Below are 17,337 nucleotides of genomic sequence, written 5' to 3' on the forward strand. Positions count from 1 at the left end.
GCTGAGGCCATACTTTTTTGGTACTCACTTCAAGATACAGACAGACCTTAAGTCCCTCTTGTGGCTAAATCAGATGAAGGGTGAAAATCCCAAACTGTTTAGGTGGTCCATTTCCCTACAGGGCATGGACTTTACAGTGGAACATAGACCTGGGACTGACCATGCCAATGCAGATGGACTCTCCAGATATTTCCACTAAGAACATGAAGCCTCAACTGGTCAAGGTTAGTTTAATGTCCCTGTGTTGGGGGCGTGGGGAGGTGTTGTGTAGGAGAGTAGGGTCTGCTTCCTATGGTCACCCCCACTTTTTACTGTGATTCTCTGGTTTTTTGACTTTAATGTGGCTTTGGGCCTGCTAATCAGACCCACAGCCCAGCTGTTCTCTCTCTAAATTGATACCATGTACTTTAGGTACATACCTGATTGGGTATTGGGTCACCTTTATGAGCCCCTGTATAGTGTACCATAACAAGGGCATAGGTGCATCCAAGGCCTACCAGGGGCTGCAGCATGTATTATGCCACCCCTGGCTGACCATCCAAACTGACACCACAGGCTGATCACTCAGCTTGGGTAAGGTGGTGTAATCACCCCTTACTTAGATATAGTATATCTATATCTACCTTATATATAGACACATAGTAACCTATAAGTCACTCCTATGGCAGGCCTTAACAATCCTGGAGGCAGAGTGCTTGGTTTTATGTGAGAGGGTGCCCTAGCATGAGCTGAGCCCCTCTGCAGCTTTCGGAACCATGTCCTTATAGCTGTTCTATGATATAGCCATACCATATACTCTTAAGTGCATTATAATCCTCGCAGTTAATGCTAACTTTGGTTTGGCTTAATCAAAACATGTTGTGTAAGGTGTCAAACACTTTGGAATACTACCCCTCCCCCGCCAATTCTGGCGGCGCGGGTAGCATTCCACCCTTCTAGAAGGAGAAGACATGTTGGTTACTGCTTTACCCGGGTAAAGTTAAACAGAGCCTCAGCATCACAAAATGGATGCTGCTGCCACAGACACAAGTCTGACCTTCTGCTGCTGGACAAAACTCTGGCAGGGGAGGCCTAGACAATAGGTTTTCTGCCTTGGGAGGTGCTAACACCTCCCCAGACAGGCTTTTAGTGTATTGGGGCAGGGAGGCCTGCAAAACGAGACACTGCCTGGGGCACAAAAGATGCTCCATGCATAGCCCAGTTCAAACCAGTTGCTGGGGCACTCCAGCCCTGCTCTGGCACAAAACTGGACAAAGAGAAAGGGGTGTAACCATCCCCTTCTCATGGTCCACCCATAGGAGGGACCTAGCAGGTAATCCAGCCCCTTAGATTAGTATAAAGATAGGAGCTGCGTCTATTGACATTAGATTATCCTGGAACGAAACTCTGAAATGAAACTCTTGGACCTTTGACTTTCTATACCGACTAGAAGACGGAAGACATCTCCCTTGTGGTCAAGGAGTGACCACCCTGTTCAAACAGACACCACCAGTAACTTGCCAGTTTGCTTTGTCAATGCTCCCGACGGAACCGGAAGACTAGGCTACTCAGGACTGGACTTCCAGACTTCTTGGACTCTGTCCCATATCCACACCAAAGCTGAGACCCGTGGCGGACACGAAAGACGCGGGACAAGACTCCCTGGACATCCTGCAAATTACTAACTGCATTGGCTCCTGAGGTAACTCGCAGTTGTGCATTGGAGCACGAGAAGCCCCACACCCGAGCACCATTTGAACCGTAGCTCAGCCACCCTCACTCCACGAGTCCCACGTGGGGCCAGCTCCTGCATTTCAGCTTGACGCGTCTTCTCGGTTGCTAGCCCGTTGGCTAGTGAGCCCCCTGAAGGAGAATCTTTGTTTTCCTGGTTGCTCTAGGCTTGTTCCAGCTTCCCTGCAAAGGAGAAGCTTCTCAGACCTTTCTGGTCGGACCTGAAGCCAATCTTCACTTCCTGCGTGGGTTGCGGTTGCCAAGGCTTGTTGGGTCCAATCCAGATACCGACACCGCAGTCAACTAGATCCTTTGTGGGACAGCTTGAATCCAGCTCCTAGTTGTCGTCGACGCCTCCTGGTCCTCGTGGATGCAGAGACAAGCTTCACCTCTTCACCTGTTTGCATCGCGACATCACCTGGTTCCATCCTGGTTCCTTCCTGGTCACTGGCTAGTGACCCAGACTCTGTCCCCTCTGCTTTCAGGTTCTTCAGCTCCTCGATCCACCCTTGAAGCCACCCAGACACTCTTCCTTTGGCTGCCTCCAGCACTTCTTTTGGAGGTCTCCATTGAAAGCATCGACGAAACCCGACACGAAAAGACACCTATGCACCCGGCTTCCCTGGGTGAGGTAACTCGAGTACTCCGGTGCTCCCGTGGGTATTGACTCTTCAAGTGTCCTAGTTAAAAGGGGTTTCACCGTAGTCCACCCAGAAGTGACCTTAATCAGTAACTTTGTGACTTCTTCGTTCCCCATTGTAAGTCAATGGTAGCTCGCGACTGTGTTCCCACACTGCATGTGTCTCCCGTGGGTCTCCTACTTCCTAACCTTTGGTTCTGTAGTGTAGCCCCAGCGATTCCCTAGGCCCTAGGCCTATTCACTATTCCTGAAGTGGTTCTTATACCACTCACTTAGTATATGGTTCGTGAGGACCCTAGGGCAGAATTGTATTTGTGCAACTTATAGTATGCTTAATGAGTAACTTGTAACGTATCTCGAACTCTGACCTCATAAAGAGTGCAGAGGGGTTGTGTTAGTAATAAATACATATATATTTGATATATACCTTGTGTGGTATCTTTTCATTTGGTATTCAAGGGATAAGGGGCCAGATGTAGGTAGCCAAAAACCTGTCGGTAACGTCCGAAATTCGGTAATTTCGTCCGTTACCGACCGGTATTTGGAAAATGAGATGTAGGAGTCAAAATACTACCGAATCGGTAAATACGAGTCAGTATTCTACCTTATTTACCGAATTCTTAATTACCGAATCGATAATTAAGAAATGGTAAAAAATGACTTTCGAGATGTAGAAAACCTAAAAAATACCGAATTTCAAGAAATTCGGTATTTAAGAGTCGGTAAATACCATGGATTGAAAGCAGGTGGTAACCAGGTGCAGGCTATAAAATAAGGACCCAAAATGCAACAGTGCAACCAAAATGGCAGCATTCTACGTCATAGCAAGGCGGCTACGGCTACAGGCAGCAGGAGAGAGCGTATGGAGAAGGGAGGAGCAAGTCTACAGGCAGAGGATAATGCTCTTCCAACTGACTGAGCCAGAGATACTGCAAAGGTACAGGCTACACCCCCAAACCATCCTGGACTTTATCAGGGACCTCCACCCACTCCTGGATCACCCAACACCAAGGACGTACGGCATTCCACCCTATGTGCAGGTGCTGTGTAGCCTACACCTGCTTGCCTCTGGGAGTTACCAGAGTGTGATTGCTGCAGTAGGTGGTGTGTCTCAGAGCTGCCTGTTCCGTTTCTTCAGGAAGTTCCTTGAGGCCATGATGCAGAGAATGCATCATTATATTAGGTTCCCTGACACACCTGTGGAACTTGCGAAGACCAAAACAGATTTCTATCAACTGGCACACATCCCTCACGTCATAGGCTGTATAGATGGCACCCACATCCCACTCTGCCCACCTGCAGCCACAGAACACATTTACAGGAACCGGACGTCAACGCACTCAATCAATGTGCAGGTGATATGCAACGCTGGCAACATCATACCAGACATTGTGGCCAAATTCCCAGGAAGTACCCATGACTCGTACATCTTCCAGAACAGTGGGATATACACACGCCTTGTTGCTGGCGATTTCGGGGATGGATACCTGCTAGGTAAATAACTGTGACACACCCTGATAGTCAATGCTGATGGATCAATTATGAGTGTGTAACTAATGGCATTCTCTGTCCCACCTAGGTGATAGTGCTTATGCTCTGCGGTCCTTTGTTCTCACCCCCTACATGAATCCATCTACCAGGAGTGAGAGGTGTTACAATGTGGCACACAGAGCAACAAGCAGCGGTGTAGAACGCACTTTTGGACTTCTAAAAAGCAGGTTCCGCTGCCTCCATAAGAGTGGTGGTGCACGGCAGTACACTCCAATCATCTGCTGCAAAATAATAGCGACCTGTGCCATGCTGCAAAATCTTGCCACCAAGGAAGGCAGAGAGGTGGAGATCACACATCATGAGGACATTGATGATGGAATAGAACAGGCAGAGCCCTATGCAGCAGGAGCAGCGCCAGCAACAGATGGGAGACTGAGACGGGCAGTGATCACACGCAGCTATTTCTAAGTAAGTAAGGAGACACAGGCAGGCTTAGTATTTGAAGTACGTAGTTTAATAGTCACTACGGCACTTTACTGATACCACACCATGGTACTACAATGTCTGTATTCCACACTGGGTGGCCACAGTTGACCTCACAGTGACCTTTTCTGTGGGTTGAGGGCATTGTCAACGGCTGCAGTGGTGCCTGGGTCAGCAGATTGGCGCCTGCTGCTCCTACGAATGTCAGGAACAGGAGTGCTAGAGCCACTCCTGCTGGTGGAGTCTTCTGTGTCCCTGACACCTGTGTCTCCAGCAGTGGCTGCCTGGTGTGTGAGCAAAACCTCCATGGCAGAGGTGACTCTCCCCATCCCCCTCGACAATTCCGTGCAGCAGTGTACAATGTTATCCTGCATGGTGACAGAGCGCCGGCATAGCAGGGAGGTTGCTGTGGCAAGCCGGTTCATGGCTTTGGTCTCTTGCCGCATGCACAGACGATCCCTGTGCCTCTCGGAGTGGTCACTATCTAGCTTTTCACAGAGGGCACTCATGCACTGTGTCATGTCCCTCATTTCCTTTGCCATGGAGTGGATGCTCTCTGTCGTGGAGCCAATCCCCCTGTCAACGTTGGACATCCTGCTGTATAATATGCGCACCTGTCTATGCACTTCTAAAATGCCCTTTGCCTGCAGGCGCTGGACTTTCACCAGGTTGGCCTCAAGACCACAGAAGACCCCCTCTCCATCGTGGCCTTCACCTCTCTCCCATACCCTATGGCCTCGGACACCGGCACGCACAGCTCCAGATGAAGTCTGCGGACCACCGTTGTCAGCCAGAGGTGGATTTGTTGGTGTGAGAGCCTCCACATCTTCCTCATCTGACGTCTCCAGGATCCTGAGAGGGGGCACATCATGCCTCCTTGGCCGGATTGGCCACCATAAGTGTGGCAGGGTATGCTCAGACGTGAGTCCCTTGCTCACTTTGCCACTGGATTCAAGCAAGCCGGGCTGAAGAAGGCTGGAATGCCAGAAACCGGTCCTCGGAAGCTTGTTTCCGGTCCAGGGAAGGCATGGCTTGGCAGTTCGGGCTGGACTTTTCCCATGAGGCACAGGGTCAGACTGATTTGCATATAGCCATGTCTGAAATGGTGTGGCAGAGTGGGCTAAAGAACGGTGATGGATCAAACCCAGATCTTTTGACTGGGTGTGAGTGTTTGATTGGTTCAGATGCTCCGTCCATCACCACCCCCTTTTGTACCGCTTTGGCCGCCATAAGTGTGGCAGGGTATGCTCAGACGTGAGTCCCTTGCTCACTTTGCCACTGGATTCAAGCAAGCCGGGCTGAAAATGGCTGGAATGCCAGAAACCGGTCCTCTGAAGCTTGTTTTCGGTCCAGGGAAGGCATGGCTTGGCAGTTGGGCTGGACTGTTCCCATGAGGCACAGGGTCAGACTGATTTGCATATAGCCATGTCTGAACTGGGGTGGCAGAGTGGGCTAAAGAACGGTGATGGATCAAACCCAGATCTTTTGACTGGGTGTGAGTGTTTGATTGGTTCAGATGCTCCGTCCATCACCACCCCCTTTTGTACCGCTGTGGCCGCCATAAGTGTGGCAGGGTATGCTCAGACGTGAGTCCCTTGCTCACTTTGCCACTGGATTCAAGCAAGCCGGGCTGAAGACGGCTGGAATGCCAGAAACCGGTCCTCGGAAGCTTGTTTCCGGTCCAGGGAAGGCATGGCTTGGCAGTTCGGGCTGGACTGTTCCCATGAGGCACAGGGTCAGACTGATGTGCATATAGCCATGTCTGAACTGGGGTGGCAGAGTGGGCTAAAGAACGGTGATGGATCAAACCCATATCTTTTGACTGGGTGTGAGTGTTTGATTGGTTCAGATGCTCCGTCCATCACCACCCCCTTTTGTACCGCTTTGGCCGCCATAAGTGTGGCAGGGTATGCTCAGACGTGAGTCCCTTGCTCACTTTGCCACTGGATTCAAGCAAGCCGGGCTGAAGATGGCTGGAATGCCAGAAACCGGTCCTCGGAAGCTTGTTTCCGGTCCAGGGAAGGCATGGCTAGGCAGTTCGGGCTGGACTGTTCCCATGAAGCACAGGGTCAGACTGATTTGCATATAGCCATGTCTGAACTGGTGTGGCAGAGTGGGCTAAAGAACAGTGATGGATCAAACCCATATCTTTTGACTGGGTGTGAGTGTTTGATTGGTTCAGATGCTCCGTCCATCACCACCCCCTTTTGTACCGCTTTGGCCGCCATAAGTGTGGCAGGGTATGCTCAGACGTGAGTCCCTTGCTCACTTTGCCACTGGATTCAAGCAAGCCGGGCTGCAGACGGCTGGAATGCCAGAAACCGGTCCTCAGAAGCTTGTTTCCGGTCCAGGGAAGGCATGGCTTGGCAGTTCGGGCTGGACTGTTCCCATGAGGCACAGGGTCAGACTGATTTGCATATAGCCATGTCTGAACTGGGGTGGCAGAGTGGGCTAAAGAACGGTGATGGATCAAACCCAGATCTTTTGACTGGGTGTGAGTGTTTGATTGGTTCAGATGCTCCGTCCATCACCACCCCCTTTTGTACCGCTTTGGCCGCCATAAGTGTGGCAGGGTATGCTCAGACGTGAGTCCCTTGCTCACTTTGCCACTGGATTCAAGCAAGCCGGGCTGAAGACGGCTGGAATGCCAGAAACCGGTCCTCGGAAGCTTGTTTCCGGTCCAGGGAAGGCATGGCTTGGCAGTTCGGGCTGGACTGTTCCCATGAGGCACAGGGTCAGACTGATTTGCATATAGCCATGTCTGAACTGGGGTGGCAGAGTGGGCTAAAGAACTGTGATGGATCAAACCCAGATCTTTTGACTGGGTGTGAGTGTTTGATTGGTTCAGATGCTCCGTCCATCACCACCCCCTTTTGTACCGCTTTGGCCGCCATAAGTGTGGCAGGGTATGCTCAGACGTGAGTCCCTTGCTCACTTTGCCACTGGATTCAAGCAAGCCGGGCTGAAGACGGCTGGAATGCCAGGAACCGGTCCTCGGAAGCTTGTTTCCGGTCCAGGGAAGGCATGGCAAGGCAGTTCGGGCTGGACTGTTCCCATGAGGCACAGGGTCAGACTGATTTGCATATAGCCATGTCTGAACTGGTGTGGCAGAGTGGGCTAAAGAACAGTGATGGATCAAACCCATATCTTTTGACTGGGTGTGAGTGTTTGATTGGTTCAGATGCTCCGTCCATCACCACCCCCTTTTGTACCGCTTTGGCCGCCATAAGTGTGGCAGGGTATGCTCAGACGTGAGTCCCTTGCTCACTTTGCCACTGGATTCAAGCAAGCCGGGCTGAAGACGTCTGGAATGCCAGAAACCAGTCCTCGGAAGCTTGTTTCCGGTCCAGGGAATGCATGGCTTGGCAGTTCGGGCTGGACTGTTCCCATGAGGCACAGGGTCAGACTGATTTGCATATAGCCATGTCTGAACTGGTGTGGCAGAGTGGGCTAAAGAACGGTGATGGATCCAACCCAGATCTTTTGACTGGGTGTGAGTGTTTGATTGGTTCAGATGCTCCGTCCATCACCACCCCCTTTTGTACCGCTTTGGCCGCCATAAGTGTGGCAGGGTATGCTCAGACGTGAGTCCCTTGCTCACTTTGCCACTGGATTCAAGCAAGCCGGGCTGAAGACGGCTGGAATGCCAGAAACCGGTCCTCAGAAGCTTGTTTCCGGTCCAGGGAAGGCATTGCTTGGCAGTTGGGCTGGACTGTTCCCATGAGGCACAGGGTCAGACTGATTTGCATATAGCCATGTCTGAACTGGGGTGGCAGAGTGGGCTAAAGAACGGTGATGGATCAAACCCAGATCTTTTGACTGGGTGTGAGTGTTTGATTGGTTCAGATGCTCCATCCATCACCACCCCCTTTTGTACCGCTTTGGCCGCCATAAGTGTGGCAGGGTATGCTCAGACGTGAGTCCCTTGCTCACTTTGCCACTGGATTCAAGCAAGCCGGGCTGAAGACGGCTGGAATGCCAGAAACCGGTCCTCAGAAGCTTGTTTCCGGTCCAGGGAAGGCATGGCTTGGCAGTTCGGGCTGGACTGTTCCCATAAGGCACAGGGTCAGATTGATTTGCATATAGCCATGTCTGAACTGGGGTGGCAGAGTGGGCTAAAGAACGGTGATGGATCAAACCTAGATCTTTTAACTGGCTGTGAGTGTTTGATTGGTTCAGATGCTCCGTCCATCACCACCCCCTTTTGTACCGCTTTGGCCGCCATAAGTGTGGCAGGGTATGCTCAGACGTGAGTCCCTTGCTCACTTTGCCACTGGATTCAAGCAAGCCGGGCTGAAGACGGCTGGAATGCCAGAAACCGGTCCTCGGAAGCTTGTTTCCGGTCCAGGGAAGGCATGGCTTGGCAGTTCGGGCTGGACTGTTCCCATGAGGCACAGGGTCAGACTGATTTGCATATAGCCATGTCTGAACTGGGGTGGCAGAGTGGGCTAAAGAACGGTGATGGATCAAACCCAGATCTTTTGACTGGGTGTGATTGTTTGATTGGTTCAGATGCTCCGTCCATCACCACCCCCTTTTGTACCGCTTTGGCCGCCAAAAGTGTGGCAGGGTATGCTCAGACGGGAGTCCCTTGCTCACTTTGCCACTGGATTCAAGCAAGCCGGGCTGAAGACGGCTGGAATGCCAGAAACCGGTCCTCAGAAGCTTGTTTCCGGTCCAGGGAAGGCATGGCTTGGCAGTTCGGGCTGGACTGTTCCCATGAGGCACAGGGTCAGACTGATTTGCATATAGCCATGTCTGAACTGGGGTGGCAGAGTGGGCTAAAGAACGGTGATGGATCAAACCCAGATCTTTTAACTGGCTGTGAGTGTTTGATTGGTTCAGATGCTCCGTCCATCACCAACCCCTTTTGTACCGCTTTGGCCGCCATAAGTGTGGCAGGGTATGCTCAGACGTGAGTCCCTTGCTCACTTTGCCACTGGATTCAAGCAAGCCGGGCTGAAGACGGCTGGAATGCCAGAAACCGGTCCTCGGAAGCTTGTTTCCGGTCCAGGGAAGGCATGGCTTGGCAGTTCGGGCTGGACTGTTCCCATGAGGCACAGGGTCAGACTGATTTGCATATAGCCATGTCTGAACTGGGGTGGCAGAGTGGGCTAAAGAACGGTGATGGATCAAACCCAGATCTTTTGACTGGGTGTGAGTGTTTGATTGGTTCAGATGCTCCGTCCATCACCACCCCCTTTTGTACCGCTTTGGCCGCCATAAGTGTGGCAGGGTATGCTCAGACGTGAGTCCCTTGCTCACTTTGCCACTGGATTCAAGCAAGCCGGGCTGAAGACGGCTGGAATGCCAGAAACCGGTCCTCGGAAGCTTGTTTCCGGTCCAGGGAAGGCATGGCTTGGCAGTTCGGGCTGGACTGTTCCCATGAGGCACAGGGTCAGACTGATTTGCATATAGCCATGTCTGAACTGGGGTGGCAGAGTGGGCTAAAGAACGGTGATGGATCAAACCCAGATCTTTTGACTGGGTGTGAGTGTTTGATTGGTTCAGATGCTCCGTCCATCCCCACCCCCTTTTGTACCGCTTTGGCCGCCATAAGTGTGGCAGGGTATGCTCAGACGTGAGTCCCTTGCTCACTTTGCCACTGGATTCAAGCAAGCCGGGCTGAAGACGTCTGGAATGCCAGAAACCGGTCCTCGGAAGCTTGTTTCCGGTCCAGGGAATGCATGGCTTGGCAGTTCGGGCTGGACTGTTCCCATGAGGCACAGGGTCAGACTGATTTGCATATAGCCATGTCTGAACTGGTGTGGCAGAGTGGGCTAAAGAACGGTGATGGATCAAACCCATATCTTTTGACTGGGTGTGAGTGTTTGATTGGTTCAGATGCTCCGTCCATCACCACCCCCTTTTGTACCGCTTTGGCCACCATAAGTGTGGCAGGGTATGCTCAGATGTGAGTCCCTTGCTCACTTTGCCACTGGATTCAAGCATGCCGGGCTGAAGACGGCTAGAATGCCAGAAACCGGATCTCGGAAGCTTGTTTCCGGTTCAGGGAAGGCATGGCTTGGCAGTTCGGCTGAGCTGTCAGCATCCCTGATCCCATGGATACTCTCTGGTTCCAGGGTGGATTCCACCAGCTGCTCCAGGTATGTCAGTCTTGGTGCACGGCTCCTCCCTCCACCTGTGGCTCCGGCTCCTTTCCTCTGTGTTGCAAGGTTTTTTTTGGTAATGATCTGCAGATCATACCACCTTTTTTGAGGTCATCTATGTCCCTGTGTATGACCCCAATGGCATTGACCTTGGACTGGATCGCCAGAGACTGCTTGCCAAAGAGCTGGGTGTGGTGTTTGACCACCTCCTCCACCAGCACCTGCTGTTCTGCTGGGCTGAATTTCATCTTCCTCTTACGCTCAGCTCCATCCTTCTGGCCATCCTGGGACTCCATTATGCAGGCCAGCTATGCTCAGGGCAGCCTGCTCCTCTGTGTTTCTTCCAGCTCTCCAAACAGTTCAGTTGCTCTGCACCTGCATGGGTGTGGCCACATCCAGGTACTGGGGAGGGGTAGTTGCATCTGATTGGTTGGTTTCTCTGTTGCTTTGTTGTGGGGTGTGGTGGGTGTTCCTGATTGGTTGACTGGCTCACATGGGTTCTTTTTGTTTTTCCGAATCGGTATTTACCGAATCGGTATTTACCGATTCGTAATATACCGATTCGGTAAATACCGATTCGGTAAATCCCATTCATTCCTATGGGCCTGGAGGACCATAGCGTTGAATGGGAATTACCGAACCGGTATTTACCGAATCGGTGTATACCGATTCGGAAAATACCGATTGTGAAAATCCGAATGTTACCGAATTGGTAACTTTTACAGATTTATTTGCTACATCCCGTTTTCCGATTCTGAAATACCGAATCGGTATGATTCGGTATTTAAGAGTCGGTAAACCGGGATTACCTACATCTGGCCCAAGATATGGTAAAAATACTGGCTTCACATGCTCTCTGAAGTTTTAGCCTAAGACTGCTGGTCCATGCTATCAATTGGATAGCTTGTCTATAAGGTTGACTTTACAACCTCCATCAATAAGGGTCGTTTAGACTGGTGCAAGGTGCCCGCTAGAATAGTGGACATCATATGCCAGGCTAACTTCTCACACTTGCCACAGCACTTTTTTCATGTTTACTTTCCCCCTTCACCTGCTTTGTTCTAAAAAAGGCACAGAGTTACTGGGATAGTACCAGGGCATGTTCTGGTGGGGGTAGTAAGGTATGAGGTCCCTAGTTGGGGGGAGCTCCGTAGTTGCCAGGAGTTCCTGTGACAATCAATACACAATGAAAATCCTTTCTTACTGCTAAAATCCTGCAGTTATTATAAAAATAAATTACGTCCTACAGAGTCAGGCCGTCCTAATCAGCTTTTTATCAAGCTTGGGGGAGGGTGAAAGGATGGTGTAACACAAATGACAGAGCTGTACAACCCTTCATTTTGTTATTATTTCCTGTTAATATCCCGCTGTTTCTTATTCACCTGGCAGTCTCTGCTTTCAGATACCATTCATGTTACAGGTGTGAGTGCAAACCAGCAAAATGTTAGGCTGTGAGTGTCTACAGGTAGAGCCAAAGGCCTTACTCTTAAGTGCATAAGTATGTGATGCAATGGTTATCACATTTAATAAAATCCAGAATTTATTGTGTGCAGTTAATTGGACAAATTGTGAGTTTTGCCCAAAAATGGGGTGTAACATGCAGATGTTGGTGTTAATACACCAAAATCCACCTTTTCCTGTATTAACTGGACTTTTCCCCTGGAACGTTTTGACATGTTTGATCTTCTGAACTTTATCTGTGGTGTGCGTGCTTGTGTGCTTTATGCAGCCATTAAATTACAGGTTGACATAAACTTTGCTCGATTTGTAATTATGATCACTGCACAAACATATGATCATAAACATCGATGGCACTTGTAATCGAGGCCATCGTGTTCAATACTCTGAACAGAAAGGGATATTTGCTTTTTGCTGTGTATGGAGACTACTTAGCTGGTGGCAGTTCAACACAGTTTGAAGAGGATAATTTCTACTGTTCACATAGCAAGAGGGTCTACTGAGCTTTGCAAAAATCTATGTAGTCCTCCTAACTGCTACCTGAAATGAAACCATAACAAAATCACATTCAAGTAATGCAGCACAAAATCAAAAAAGCAAGGAAAAACAGGACAACTCATCACCACAGCAACAAAATTCCACACCTCAAACACAAACAAACATTCTTGTCAACCAATGCATGTTAGAAATTGGGTGGTTGCTCAAGCAGGTTTGAACCCTCCTCGAGCAACAGCTACTGTCCTTATCAAGGTGTTCCACAAAACGCGACTAAATTAAGCCGTGCTTATCTGGTAGCTTGGCACAAAAGCAGTCAGGCTTAACTTAGAGGCAATGTGTAAAATAGTTTTGCAGCACACAAACAGGGATAAGGTGAGAACACAAACACAAGACAATTCCCATACCAATATAGAAAAATAAAGTGAAATGTAATAAATTATTTGACACCAAAATGACAAAAATCTAATCAGTAGGACCAAAGCTATGCAGCTTCAAAGATTTCAAGTAAGTATATCTCCTAAAAGCACAAAATGACATTTGTAATTATCTGGTCTGCGAGCCCGATCGAAAGTCACAAGTTCAGGTCAATCACGATGGAGCATGAGTTGGATACAGGGACCAGGTTGATCCAGCTGAAAAGGTTACCTTTTAAAGTCCAGCGCAAAGAGTCCAGTTTGTGGCGAAGAGGCCGCGAGACTAGGGAAGGCATCGCTGTAGCATGAGCAGGCCGGGCATCATGGACAGTTGTCGGAGTAGCATTAAAATCCTTTGGGGTGTCCGGGAGGGTTGTCTCTAGAGTTTCTCATTGGCGGTCACTGGCGGCTGTCAACTCTGTAGCACAGAGTGCTGATCTTGTGATGCCAGTCACCGCTGGTAGTTACTGTAGGGCAAAGACGTGGGTTCACAATAGCTTTGCATTGGCTGTCTGCATGGGCAGCAAGATCTTGGTGCAAATGGACCCATTTGTGGTCGCGCAGCACCCACATTTCATGATTTCCCTTTTTCTTCGAAGAGGAGCTAAACTAATGCCACACCAAGGGTCCAGGATCTGAGTGGCACCTTTTGGGCATCAGGAACTCTCTCCAGCAAAGGCTATCAGGGCTCTGGTAGGTCCAGTTGCAGGTCCAGGCAGGTCCAGTGCAGCAGGTCAGCTGGTCAGTTGCAGAGGCCTCTGGAGGTTGTTGTGTCCCTGAAGCTCAGAACAGGATGTCAGCTAACTAGTCCTTCAAGTCACTCAGGTAGCTTATAGAGAAGTTTGAAATGCCTCGCCTCCCTGCCCTATGCCCAGTCTGTCTGCAGGCACAGTAGACTAGTGTGAAGTTCTTTGTGAGCAGAGGCAGAGTCTTTGAAGTGCAAGTGTGAAAGGTGATATTTCTCCACCTGTAGTCAAGTCAGAGCAGCCCATCCTGCCAACATCCAAACCCTCTATTGTGTGTTTGTCTAGGAGGAATAGGCAAAAGCAAACTACCAATTATGCCTTGTCAGATTACCAAAGAAACAGGCTCCAGGCATCAAATGGTTAGGACAAAATATGCCAACTTTCTAAAAGTGGCATTTTCAGAATTGTGACTAAAAATCCATCTTTAACATTGAAGAGTGTTTTAAAATACAATTTCTCAGACATCAAACATGATATTTCGACCTACCTACTCCCAAAGAAATATTAGCACCTATTAAACGTAATAAGGTAGCCCAATGTCATCCTATGGTAGAGGAAGGCCACACAATAGTGAAAAACGAATTTGTGGGTTTTTCACTACGAGGATATGTAAACTTAATGTACATGTCCAACATTTTAAATACAATACACCATGCCCTATGGGATATTTAGGGCCCACCCTAGAGGTGAGTTACATGTAATAAAAATGATGATTGGGGCTTGGCAAAAGGTTTATTGTGCCAAGTCAAATTGGCAATTTACACACAGTCTGCAAAGGCAGGCATGAAACATGTTTAAAAGGGCCACTTAAGTGGGTGTCACTATAAGTGCTGCAGGCCCACTACCAGTGGCGGCTGCTGACTTCTAAAGTGGTACGGCATATATTTGAATATTTCAAAGAGACTTACCTTTACAATGGAAGCACTCCGAGTCCCAAGGTTAATCCTCCTGCCTCACGCTGCCTGCTTGTTAAGATGTAACCTAGCCAGGAAAAATAAGCCAGTGCTGCCCAGCACTGCTCTTATGCTGCCTATAATACTAAGCAGCAGAAGAGTAGTGTTAGGATTGGCTGGGGCATGCAAGCACAACTCTCCATTGAAGACCTAAGGGGCTGTGTCTTTGCTGACATCTCCAGGGTAGCCTATTTTGGAAAAGGGGGGTGGTGATGGACAGAGTTTCTGAATGATGCAGAATACTCTTACCAAGTCAAGAGATCATGGTTTTAATCCATCACCGTTTTTTAGCTCACTGCACCATCCCAGCTCAGAACCTGGCTATATGCAAATTAGTCTGTTCCTGTCCCAGTGCATGATGGGAACAGGGCAAACCAAACTACCAAGCCAATTCTTATACTGGGAAGGAAACAAGCTCCCGGGGACCGGTTTCTGGCATCACAGCCTTCTTCGGCCCGGTTTGCTTGAATCCTGATGGTGCAATGAGCAAGGGACTCACGTCTGAGTATACCCTCCCACACATAGTGTGGATAAAACCGATTTTGGAAAAGGGGGGTGGTGATGGACAGAGTTTCTGAATGATGCAGAATACTCTTACCAAGTCAAGAGATCATGGTTTTAATCCATCACCGTTTTTTAGCTCACTGCACCATCCCAGCTCAGAACCTGGCTATATGCAAATTAGTCTGTTCCTGTCCCAGTGCATGATGGGAACAGGGCAAACCAAACTACCAAGCCAATTCTTATACTGGGAAGGAAACAAGCTCCCGGGGACCGGTTTCTGGCATCACAGCCTTCTTCGGCCCGGTTTGCTTGAATCCTGATGGTGCAATGAGCAAGGGACTCACGTCTGAGTATACCCTCCCACACATAGTGTGGATAAAACCGATTTTGGAAAAGGGGGGTGGTGATGGACAGAGTTTCTGAATGATGCAGAATACTCTTACCAAGTCAAGAGATCATGGTTTTAATCCATCACCGTTTTTTAGCTCACTGCACCATCCCAGCTCAGAACCTGGCTATATGCAAATTAGTCTGTTCCTGTCCCAGTGCATGATGGGAACAGGGCAAACCAAACTACCAAGCCAATTCTTATACTGGGAAGGAAACAAGCTCCCGGGGACCGGTTTCTGGCATCACAGACTTCTTCGGCCCGGTTTGCTTGAATCCTGATGGTGCAATGAGCAAGGGACTCACGTCTGAGTATACCCTCCCACACATAGTGTGGATAAAACCGATTTTGGAAAAGGGGGGTGGTGATGGACAGAGTTTCTGAATGATGCAGAATACTCTTACCAAGTCAAGAGATCATGGTTTTAATCCATCACTGTTTTTTAGCTCACTGCACCATCCCAGCTCAGAACCTGGCTATATGCAAATTAGTCTGGTCCTGTCCCAGTGCATGATGGGAACAGGGCAAACCAAACTACCAAGCCAATTCTTATACTGGGAAGGAAACAAGCTCCCGGGGACCGGTTTCTGGCATCACAGCCTTCTTCGGCCCGGTTTGCTTGAATCCTGATGGTGCAATGAGCAAGGGACTCACGTCTGAGTATACCCTCCCACACATAGTGTGGATAAAACCGATTTTGGAAAAGGGGGGTGGTGATGGTCAGAGTTTCTGAATGATGCAGAATACTCTTACCAAGTCAAGAGATCATGGTTTTAATCCATCACCGTTTTTTAGCTCACTGCACCATCCCAGATCAGAACCTGGCTGTATGCAAATTAGTCTGTTCCTGTCCCAGTGCATGATGGGAACAGGGCAAACCAAACTATCAAGCCAATTCTTATACTGGGAAGGAAACAAGCTCCCGGGGACCGGTTTCTGGCATCACAGCCTTCTTCGGCCCGGTTTGCTTGAATCCTGATGGTGCAATGAGCAAGGGACTCACGTCTGAGTATACCCTCCCACACATAGTGTGGATAAAACCGATTTTGGAAAAGGGGGGTGGTGATGGACAGAGTTTCTGAATGATGCAGAATACTCTTACCAAGTCAAGAGATCATGGTTTTAATCCATCACCGTTTTTTAGCTCACTGCACCATCCCAGCTCAGAACCTGGCTATATGCAAATTAGTCTGTTCCTGTCCCAGTGCATGATGGGAACAGGGCAAACCAAACTACCAAGCCAATTCTTATACTGGGAAGGAAACAAGCTCCCGGGGACCGGTTTCTGGCATCACAGCCTTCTTCGGCCCGGTTTGCTTGAATCCTGATGGTGCAATGAGCAAGGGACTCACGTCTGAGTATACCCTCCCACACATAGTATGGATAAAACCGATTTTGGAAAAGGGGGGTGGTGATGGACAGAGTTTCTGAATGATGCAGAATACTCTTACCAAGTCAAGAGATCATGGTTTTAATCCATCACCGTTTTTTAGCTCACTGCACCATCCCAGCTCAGAACCTGGCTATATGCAAATTAGTCTGTTCCTGTCCCAGTGCATGATGGGAACAGGGCAAACCAAACTACCAAGCCAATTCTTATACTGGGAAGGAAACAAGCTCCCGGGGGCCGGTTTCTGGCATCACAGCCTTCTTCGGCCCGGTTTGCTTGAATCCTGATGGTGCAATGAGCAAGGGACTCACGTCTGAGTATACCCTCCCACACATAGTGTGGATAAAACCGATTTTGGAAAAGGGGGGTGGTGATGGACAGAGTTTCTGAATGATGCAGAATACTCTTACCAAGTCAAGAGATCATGGTTTTAATCCATCACCGTTTTTTAGCTCACTGCACCATCCCAGCTCAGAACCTGGCTATATTCAAATTAGTCTGTTCCTGTCCCAGTGCATGATGGGAACAGGGCAAACCAAACTACCAAGCCAAT

This window comes from Lissotriton helveticus, chromosome 6, assembly GCF_964261635.1.
Source record: "Lissotriton helveticus chromosome 6, aLisHel1.1, whole genome shotgun sequence".
Lineage (NCBI taxonomy): Eukaryota > Metazoa > Chordata > Amphibia > Caudata > Salamandridae > Lissotriton > Lissotriton helveticus.